This window comes from Macrobrachium rosenbergii, chromosome 23 (genome assembly GCF_040412425.1).
Source record: "Macrobrachium rosenbergii isolate ZJJX-2024 chromosome 23, ASM4041242v1, whole genome shotgun sequence".
Classification (NCBI taxonomy): Eukaryota; Metazoa; Arthropoda; class Malacostraca; order Decapoda; family Palaemonidae; genus Macrobrachium; species Macrobrachium rosenbergii.
Genome location: NC_089763.1, coordinates 43,366,969 through 43,376,968, shown reverse-complemented (window position 1 = coordinate 43,376,968; position 10,000 = coordinate 43,366,969). Strand labels below are relative to the sequence as shown.

Here is a 10,000-nt window from a genome sequence, read left to right as displayed (position 1 = left end):
TGAATTTAAATCCTGGCAACATTTTTTCTCACTATTAGAAATTAGTAATGCCATACTAAGTATTTTTTTTTATTATGGGACGTTTAAATAAACAGTAGTAAACATAGTTTGAATGACAATACCTTCATAAAATGGACGATTGATTGATTGATTTATAGATTTTAGGCCGCCCAACACTCAAAGATGACAATGTATGAAGTCTGAAGTTCATCTTCCAATACATACAAATTATAGTGATTTATAAAACGTCAAGCTTAGTGGAAAGCCAGGCATGTGGACTGGTGGAGAGGCAGCCACATAAATGAGCATAAAGTTCTCGGTGATCTATTCTTCACTTACCATCCGTTTTCGGCGAGCAGTCAGGGACGGTGGGAAGGTAGCCACAGTACCGAAATCTCTTGAAGTATCTGGGGAAATAAGTGAACAGAATAGAATAGAAGAGAACATAGAATTTAGGTCAAAGGCCAAGCGTTGGAGCCTATGAGGTCATTCAGCGCTGACAGGGAAATTGACAATAAAAAGGTGTAAAAGATGTAACAGGAGGAAAGCCTCGCAGTTGCACTATGACTCAACTGTTAGGAGAGGGTGGAAAGTAACGCGGAAAAATTAATATGAACTGAGGCACAGTAAAAGGAATGAAATGGGTTTCAGCTAGGGACCAAAGGGACGCTGAAAAGAACCTTGGTAATGCCTACAGTGCACCCACGTGAGGTGCATTGACAGCACCATCCCATAGGGCGGTGGTTCTCAATCTTTTTTTACTGATGGCACCCTAACTAAAATAATCATCATCGTGGCACCCCTTCTTCACCATCCCACCATAACGCATGAATTAACTCCTTATTTAATAAATAAAAACATTATCCACACTCAAACCAAAATCAGCACACCGTACATGCAGAAATATACTGTACAAACAAAGAGCATATCAGAAGAATTAGATAAACATAATTAGAGTAGAAACACTGATAATGATTATATGAAGACTTCTGCAAACTTTTTTTTTTCTTTTTACAAATGTTCATCGAGATAATCTAGCCAAGACAAAAATCATGACAATCTTGCGGCACCCCTAGGCACTGTCTGTGGCACCCAAGAGTGCCACGGCACCCAGTTTGAGAATCACTGCCGTAGGGGGTGAAATAAGTGAGAGATTAATGGCTAAGCTCCTAGCAGCATCTACTCTGATACTGACATCTGCTGACCCCAGGAAATAAACTATGTGGACAAAAAAGACCACAGAGTCATTTATTTACACGCAGGAGAAAGACCTACTTCGTCTTTAAAGTGGGATTTGGTAAGATTCCCAGTTTTCCTTCTACGAGGAAACATATTTTTACAATATATGGAGAACGTGACAAGAAATTCCACTTCTGAATTTTTTCTCCCTATTCAGTTCTGTCTACACGCGCACATCCACTGTAGTCATTTGTTAGGGGGATATATTCAGATTGGAGAACAGCATGGAGCTAGTAACCTCATCCCAAAAGATTTTTTGCGAACAGGAAGGTTCAACCATGTAGGTGATATATATATATATACAGTATATATATATATATATATATATATATATATATATATATATATATATATATATATATATATATATATATATACATATATATATATATATATATATATATATATATATATATATATATATATATATATATATATATATATATATACTCTTAAACTCTTAAATATGAGCCGACACATGTTTAGAAGTATCTCTAGACCGCCTGGGACAAGCTGACATTAGATCTGTAATTTACGATGATCTACTCTTGGAGACCGAGCACAAATGAACTTACATAAGAGATGACGCCTCTAATAAGGTTTTAATCACAGGTATGGGGATTCCTCGCGGGAATTTTCATCGATCATAACCAACACGTAATCCTGGAAGATTTTAGAAACGATTTCATCTCGTATTCTCCACGAAATTACAGTAGGTTCTGCGCAGGGACTGATTAGTACCTCGTAGATGCTGCTGCAGAACTGTGATTAATTAAGATGGACATTTTCGTTGTGATCAAACCTTCCAGCCTCAGGAGTATTGTGATGATGTGATTATTCATGATTAATATTTCCCTGTCTGCTGCGTGTGCGCGTAATTATGTGCGCGCGGTACTAATCTTCATTTTGTCAATTCGAGGCCGATGAGTCGGGTAAAGGATGGCTAAGGAAGAGGAAACAAGAAAAAGGAGTGCTGAGGATCAAGAAAAAGGATGTCTAAGGAAGCTAACCGAAAGGGAGGGTAAAGAACAAGACAAAAGGAAACAAGACAAAAGAAAACAAGAAAAAGGAATACTGCGGAACAAGAAAAGGGAGGGCGAGGTACAAAACAAGAAAAAAACAAGGCTAAGAAACAAAAGAACGGAGGAATAAGGAAAAAGAAGGTAAAATAAGGAAGGATAAGAAAGTGGAAAACGAAAAAAGAAGAAGAAGAAACCAAGAAAAGGTGATACTACGGAACAAGAAAAGGGACGCTACGGAAAACAACAAAAGACAAGGCTAGGAAACAAAAGAAAGGCGGGATAAGGAAAGAGAGTGTAAAAAAAGGGAGGCTCAGAAAAAGAAAACAAGAAAAAGGAAGGGCAAGGAACTAGAAAAGGCGGGCAAGGCAAAGGAGGGAGTAAAACCGATGAGGAATAAAAGGGAAGAAAGAGGAGGGCTGAGGCAGAAAGAAAAGGAGGTGAAGGAGGGCAAACAAGAGAGGATGGGGAAAACCAAGGAAAAGGAGGAATTAAGGACAATAAAAAGGAGGGCTAAGGAAGAACAAGAAAAGTAGGACTAAAGAAGATAACAAGAAAACAGAGGCTAAGGAAGAGGTAAACACGAAAATAAAAGGCTTAGATTGGTTTGACTAACAAACGAACGACAGAGTCGATTCTTAAGGTAAGTTTAGGTTAAAAAATATACTGGTTACAGGAATTCAGGAAACACGGAGGAAAGTATAAAGTTTCACGTTTTTGTACTGAATGATATGCAGAACTCTTGGCCAGTGAGGAAATGGCAACCCCAAAGAATGAACTTCAAAAACCTTTACATGCACAATATATTCGTTAACTTCACCCTTTAAGCTCAATGTTCATTTCACTTGGTAGCTGTCGCCAATACTATTAAAAAAATCTGTTCGGAAACACGCCAAGGTCGACTTTGAGGCTCTGTAGCTTAGGGAGAACCCTGCCACGGACATGAGGCTCCAAATGGACCCCCACTATTTTGGTCCGTTCTTTTAACATAATTTTCTCAGTAATTTTAACATAAGACTTAATATTCTTGCTTTGGGCACCGAGGACTCTTCAGACATTTTTTAAAACCCTACAGAACAAGGCCTGACGATTTCTTTCTTGATGGGGACTCCTTGTCAATTTAGAGCTGCTGTAGACTTGAGCAAGCCCATAATGCGGTCATAGGCATCGCCTCCAGAAGTGTATGTTGCATATTCCTGCAATATATAGTGTTAATAGGATCTTTTCGTTCACAGAGGTGAATCCACCTCATCCTCGTGGCGTCGTCCTTAGGAAATCTATGAAGAATAAGATCCTTATTTTTTTTCCTATTTTCAAAGCACCTGTATAATTTACAAGAGTTGGGCATACTTCTTAAATTATCACAATTGCAGCAAGAAAGAGAAAATGAAAAGCCGCCATTACAGACAATATCGATGCGGAAGCAAGGTCTACATGCTGTGTTTGTTTGTAAACAGACTGACTAATCAGAGATCCCCAAGGACCGTGAGGTGACCCCGTGATGTCACGACATCTACCGGCGCACTAGGTCCCAATTTTGGGTCAGTCGTGGGAAGACCTTGTATTCTCTAGACCTTGAGCAAGCCTACCTTGGTGTTTCTCAATCCCAAACGGGTGTTGGGAACGCTATGAATCTCACGGATATTTGGGGAAACTGGATGAGTTATGGAGCAAATTACAGACCAAATCTACTCCTTGTCATGGAGCAATAACAAAGGCACCCTTACTCCTAAAATGAACAGGTTTTTGGTTCTCTTGCTGATAAGCTTCCCTACAAAATCTGGAAATATTTGCAAACTTATTATAAGGCCTCTAAGGGCCCTGTTTAAATCCCTCCAAGGGAAGGACATCTTCCTCTTTCATTACTTCTTTGGATTCAAGGAAAGTGTATCCATATCGTCTTGCATTTACTTATTGGAAATATTCTGATTATACTCTAAGGTTCAGTGACTTTCTTTCCTTCTATTGCCAAGTTTTGGAATCCACTTCTATTTCTGTTTTCCGCCTCTTCTACAACTCATACAACCTTTCTTTCGTTAAAGTGAAAGGCTGTCGCTTCCCTCCTTTCCCATCAATTTCTTGAGCCTGGGTTAGAAAAGCTAATTAGGTTACCCATAGGCCTATGCTCTTGCGGTACAAAATGAAACAACAGCCAGCGACATAAGAACAAATCCTTTGTGTCAGCGCAGAGGTCTTGAAATGAGAGTCGCCGGTCTGGGGAAACTTTGTTGAAGAAAAAAGAAAAGGAATGTCATGATTTCCCAGCAGGACATAAGTAGCAAATTACTCCAAGGAAATACGCTCTGGTGTGTGGTTGAAATAGTAGGTCTCAAAAATTAGATTTGCTGTGTATGTTAAATCAAGTTATCCGACTGAAAAACGACGTTGCAGGAAAATCACCTTAAAGGAAAATGTTACTGTTAGCACACACACACACACATATATATATATGTGTATCTATATATATATACTGTGTGTGTGTATATACAGACATACTGTGTATATATATATATATATATATATATATATATATATATATATATATATATATATATATATATATATATATATATATATATATATATATATATATATATATATATATATATATATATATATATACTAGTACTGTCACTACATATCACGAACGATTCAAGTGAAAAAGATATAGCCATGTTTAGGAAGTGGTGTCATAAATCTGCTTCATCAATCATTAATCGTTGACAAACACTCTTTATACGTAATCAATGAAAACAACATTCACATTATTCTATCCGAAATGAAACGAAGAAATTTCTAAGTTACTTACACATGATAGAGATTGGTCGGAGATCCAGAATCCATGTGTGCGTCAGAAATATTCAGCAGGAGTTCAGTCGACAACTCCACATGGTACAAATGCCTAAAATTACAGGTACAAAAACAAATTAGTTACTTCTTATTAATAACAGGCATGTGGTTAAATATAAGCGATCCTCACATAAAGATGAAAGGAGGAGATACCGAGACTCTCGACTTTTATTCTGAAGTCATCTTCAGGGTGCACCCTGAAGATGACTTTTAAATAGAAGTCGAAAGTGTTGATATTTCTTTATTTTATTTTCATGCAAGAAAAGGATAGAACAGAGCAGAATATAGAATTTAGGAAAAAGGCCAAGCGCTGAGACCTACGAGGTCAACAAGCGCTGACGCTGAAATTGACAGTGAAAAGGTTTAAAAGGTGACACAGAAGGAAAACCTCGTAGCTGCACTGTGAAACAATTGTTATGAGAGGGTGGAAAGTCAGATGGAAGAAAAGAGAATATGAACAGAAGTACGGTAAAAGGAATGAAAGTGGTTGCAGCTAGGGGCCGAGGGGAAGCTACAAAGAACCTTGAGTAATCCCCACAGTACATCAGGTGAGGTGCACTGACCGCACTACCCCTACACGGGGTCATTTCATGTGAAGATCTCTTATATTCTTCATCCATGGGACCGTTGTGGAAATACATGATATACGGACTTAAGAGTGTCCTAAATTCGTTAGTGTACCTGATAATTCTTCCCTGTTTTACCTACTGGCGTATCCCATTTTTTTTTTAAGTTTTAGAGTGTTCCAGCCAAAGCTCCCCAGTCTCTGATATTTTATAACATATCGAAATTTCAGCTGTCTGCGCTGTCGCATTTTCCACCCAAATTTCCTCGAAAGATGGGCCAATTAGAACCTCTGAATAGTGCCAAAATTTTGAAGGTTATTTTCTCAAAATAAGGAAAAAAGTGGCTTCCGCCAGTTCGTCAAACTAGGGACGAATTATGACCGCGACTTGAGAGAACCAAAACTTAAGTCAATAACACTAGGGCCTTGTTTTCATTTTTATTTCATTTATGGGCAAAAGAATATTTTCATACGGTCATTTTACTCGTTCCCGATGACTTGAGTATGATACACGTTTTCTTAATACCATGCTAAACGTTTCTCTAATGATTGGTGTTACCATTCAGAAAAACGATTTACCCTACTCACAAGGATGCCAAAAGTGGAATCCTCTTGAAAGCAGCTTCGGCCAATGACACCAGGGGTTGCCGTCCAGGTTCCTATAGGGATATTGGGATAACTGAGGCTTTGTTACACACACACACACACACACACACATATACACATATACATACACACACACATATATATATATATATATATATATATATATATATATATATATATAACATATATAATATATATATATATTTGTATATATATATATATATATATATATATATATATATATATTTGTATATATACATATACATATATATATAATTAATATAATTAGAGAGAGAGAGAGAGAGAGAGAGAGAGAGAGAGAGAGAGAGAGAGAGAGAGAGAGATAATGTCTGCATTAGTCACTAAAGTCGTCAGTCTTTGAAGTTAGAAATAGGGAGAGGTAGAAAGAGAGAGAGAAAATTATGTTTACTTTAGGTAACGGTTCTGTCAGCCTTTGAAGAGAGAGGAGAGACGGAGGAGATTATGTTTACACCAAGACATCAGTCTTGTCAACCGCTGAATAGAGAAAGAGATAGAGAAACAGACTGTTGGTGCTTGTAAGGAAAATCACAAAGAAAGAAGACATAAAAGTAAGAATATATATATATATATATATATATATATATATATATATATATATATATATATATATATATAACTGAATCACGAAAATATGAATATATAAATAAAGATAATGCCACGAAGGAAAGAGAAACAATGGAGTACTGCGGAGCGTTTCGACTTTGTGACATTACCTTTATATACTGTATATATATATATATATATATATATATATATATATATATATATATATATATATATATATATATATATATATATATATATATATATATAAATATGAGGCTATCAGTCGAGAAACATGCCAAGCGCCATCCTGGGTCAAAGTATTTTTAATTTAATTTATTATACTTTTAAAAATGGCACTTGGCATGTTTCTCGACAGAAAAGTTCATATATATTCCTAAAAAACACATGAGTGTCAACATTACTGTACAGTATACAGTAATTTTGAAGTTAACGGTAAATATCCGCACCCGATATCACTGAAGCTTCCATCTTGCTTCTGATTGGTCGATGTGACTGAATTATAACATTTGGACGACGGTGAGAAGCACCGAGCTTCTTCCTTTCAATATTATTGTTCAATATTATTATCATTATTCAGGATATTGGCTGCGGATTCGCAGACATTAAAAAAATGAAAATATAAATATTAGATGGTATTTTAACTTAATGCAAAAATTATTCCTCTTTTTGCACTCCTTCAATTGAATCTAGGGCCTTAATGTAACCCACTGCCACTCATAAGCAGAACCCGTTACCTCTCGAGACAAGAAAGTTCCCTCATGTATGCATGATAAACCGTAATAATAATAATAATAATAATAATAATAATAATAATAATAATAATAATAATAATAATAATAATAATAATAATAATAATAAATAATAATAATAATAATGTATTTTCACATATGACAAGCGGAAAAGAAAGTGACAAGTATTACTTACACGCTGACAAGTGAGTCCAATCCCAAAAAAGTGTCGGGGTGAATATACTGAATCCTGTTGAAGTTCAGTTCTCTGAAAAAGGACAGTAACACTTCACAGTTAATTCTAGAGTAAAAATACGGCTTAACAAGAACTCTAACGTTATTTATCTATTCGTTGGTTTATCCCTAACGAAAAATTCATTAATTATAAAAAGCTTGCATTCTTCATTTTTGTGGTAGGAGACACGACCAGGATACTGTAAATTTCCCCACAGTGTGGGAAAGTATCCACAACCAACCCTGGTGAGTTCATAAGAAGTCTGCATAACCCGCTGAAGGAAGGAATGAGAATGACTGTATCATCTTCTCCTTTGACAGGATGGCCGGGAGCTCGAGAGTTCCAAGCCAAAGGTAAGCAAAATGCACAGCTGAAGAGAGTTCTGAATTAAAGCTGTCAGGTACGGAGGAATGCTTTGCATACCGACCAGACGGGAACTCTCGACAAGTGGCACAGGAAGAGTTGCATTTAAGGAATAGTTGGGGCCTTGACGGGAGTCTACGGTTGGAACTTACAGCAGTGAATGAGGTCAAAGGATCTGAAAGGGAATATCTACAGGTGTTATTGTATTACTACTACTACTATAGCACTAAGGAGGTTTATACTACCTTCGGCCAGAGCTCTTCAGGAACCCAGCAAGTCTCAGATCGTCTGTGTCCATGGACCTCTATCCTGGACACTTTCTTTCAGTTATTTATTTCTACATCAATATGGAGCACACTTCACATTTTATTATAACTATTATTCACGAATGAACCCTATTCTTATGAAACAAGCCCACAGGGCCATTGACTTGAAAGTCAAGCTTCCAAAGAATATGGCGTCCTTTAGGAAGAAGAGGAGGTAAAGGGAAATACAGAGAGAAATCTCACTTATCAAAAAGAAACAATAAATTCATAAATTAATAAACAGATAAAAATGTATTAAAATGCAAGGAGAAAAGTAAGTATAACTTAGTTTAACCAGACCACTGAGCTGATTAACAGCTCTCCTAGGGGTGGCCCGAAGGATTACATTTATTTTACGTGGCTAAGAACCAACTGGTTACCTAGCACGGGACCTACAGCTTATTGTGGGATCCGAACCACATTATGACGAGAAATGAATTTCTATCACCAGAAACAAATTCCTATAATTCTTCATTAGCTGGTCGGAGAGTCGAACGCTGGGCCAACAGTGTTCCAGGCGACAGCTCTGCCCACCTTTCCAACGCAGAACTTAATAAATAGCATTAAAGCAGTAACGCACTGAATCTTGGCTTGAGTTTCTGAAGTTCCAATTACACGACATCCTCAGAGAGACTGTTCCACAGTCCAACGGTGTAAGGAATAAAGGACCTCTGGAACTGAGAAGTTCTCACAGAGTGTAATGAGCAGTGCACACGCTGTCATCGAGGTTTTCTCTCCCCCTCACTGTACATCTTCACACACCATTTTCTTTGGAGTTCGAATGTCAGCCATTATTTTGAAATGCCCTACCTAACTACATTCTCTGGGAGACAGACGAAAATTGAGCATACTGGATAAGCTGGAGATAAAAAATGGAAGTATTAAAGTAAACATTACCTAATGGTGGAAAATAAAATACTCCATGTCGATCAGGGACAAATTCTTCTCTCTGGATTATTCATTAAAGTACGTTAGTAATGAAAAAGGAAAGACGATCGTTACCCTCCGAACCAGTGTTAGTGAAAAAGAGGCCCTTCATTATGCCACACGCCAACGCCTCTAATAAAAGACAATAAAAAACTTCAACATTTGCATGACAGGAGTAATAAACATCCGTGGCGTGCAGTGTGGTAATTGAAGGAAGCAGCAAAGGAAATTACTGGAAAGGACTCTGCGTCATTTCAAGGACGAATCGTGCCTTCAAACTGACACCTCTTGAACATTATATATATATATATATATATATATATATATATATATATATATATATATATATATATATATATATATATATATATATATATATATATATATATATATATATATATATATATATATATATATATATATATATAATATATATATATAAATATATAACTGAGCCGAAAATTCTTGTTGCGGTGATATTTTCCAGAAGTGTCTTCATCACAAACATTTAAAAACCCCCAAGAGAGAAATCAAGAGATGGTGTTTGAATATCT

At 36.6% G+C, this 10,000-nt stretch overlaps 1 pseudogene; it reads right to left on the bottom strand.

The window, feature by feature from the left end:
- Window positions 1-10,000, bottom strand: part of LOC136851567 (relaxin receptor 2-like) — a 352,585-nt pseudogene that overhangs the window by 12,031 nt on the left and 330,554 nt on the right.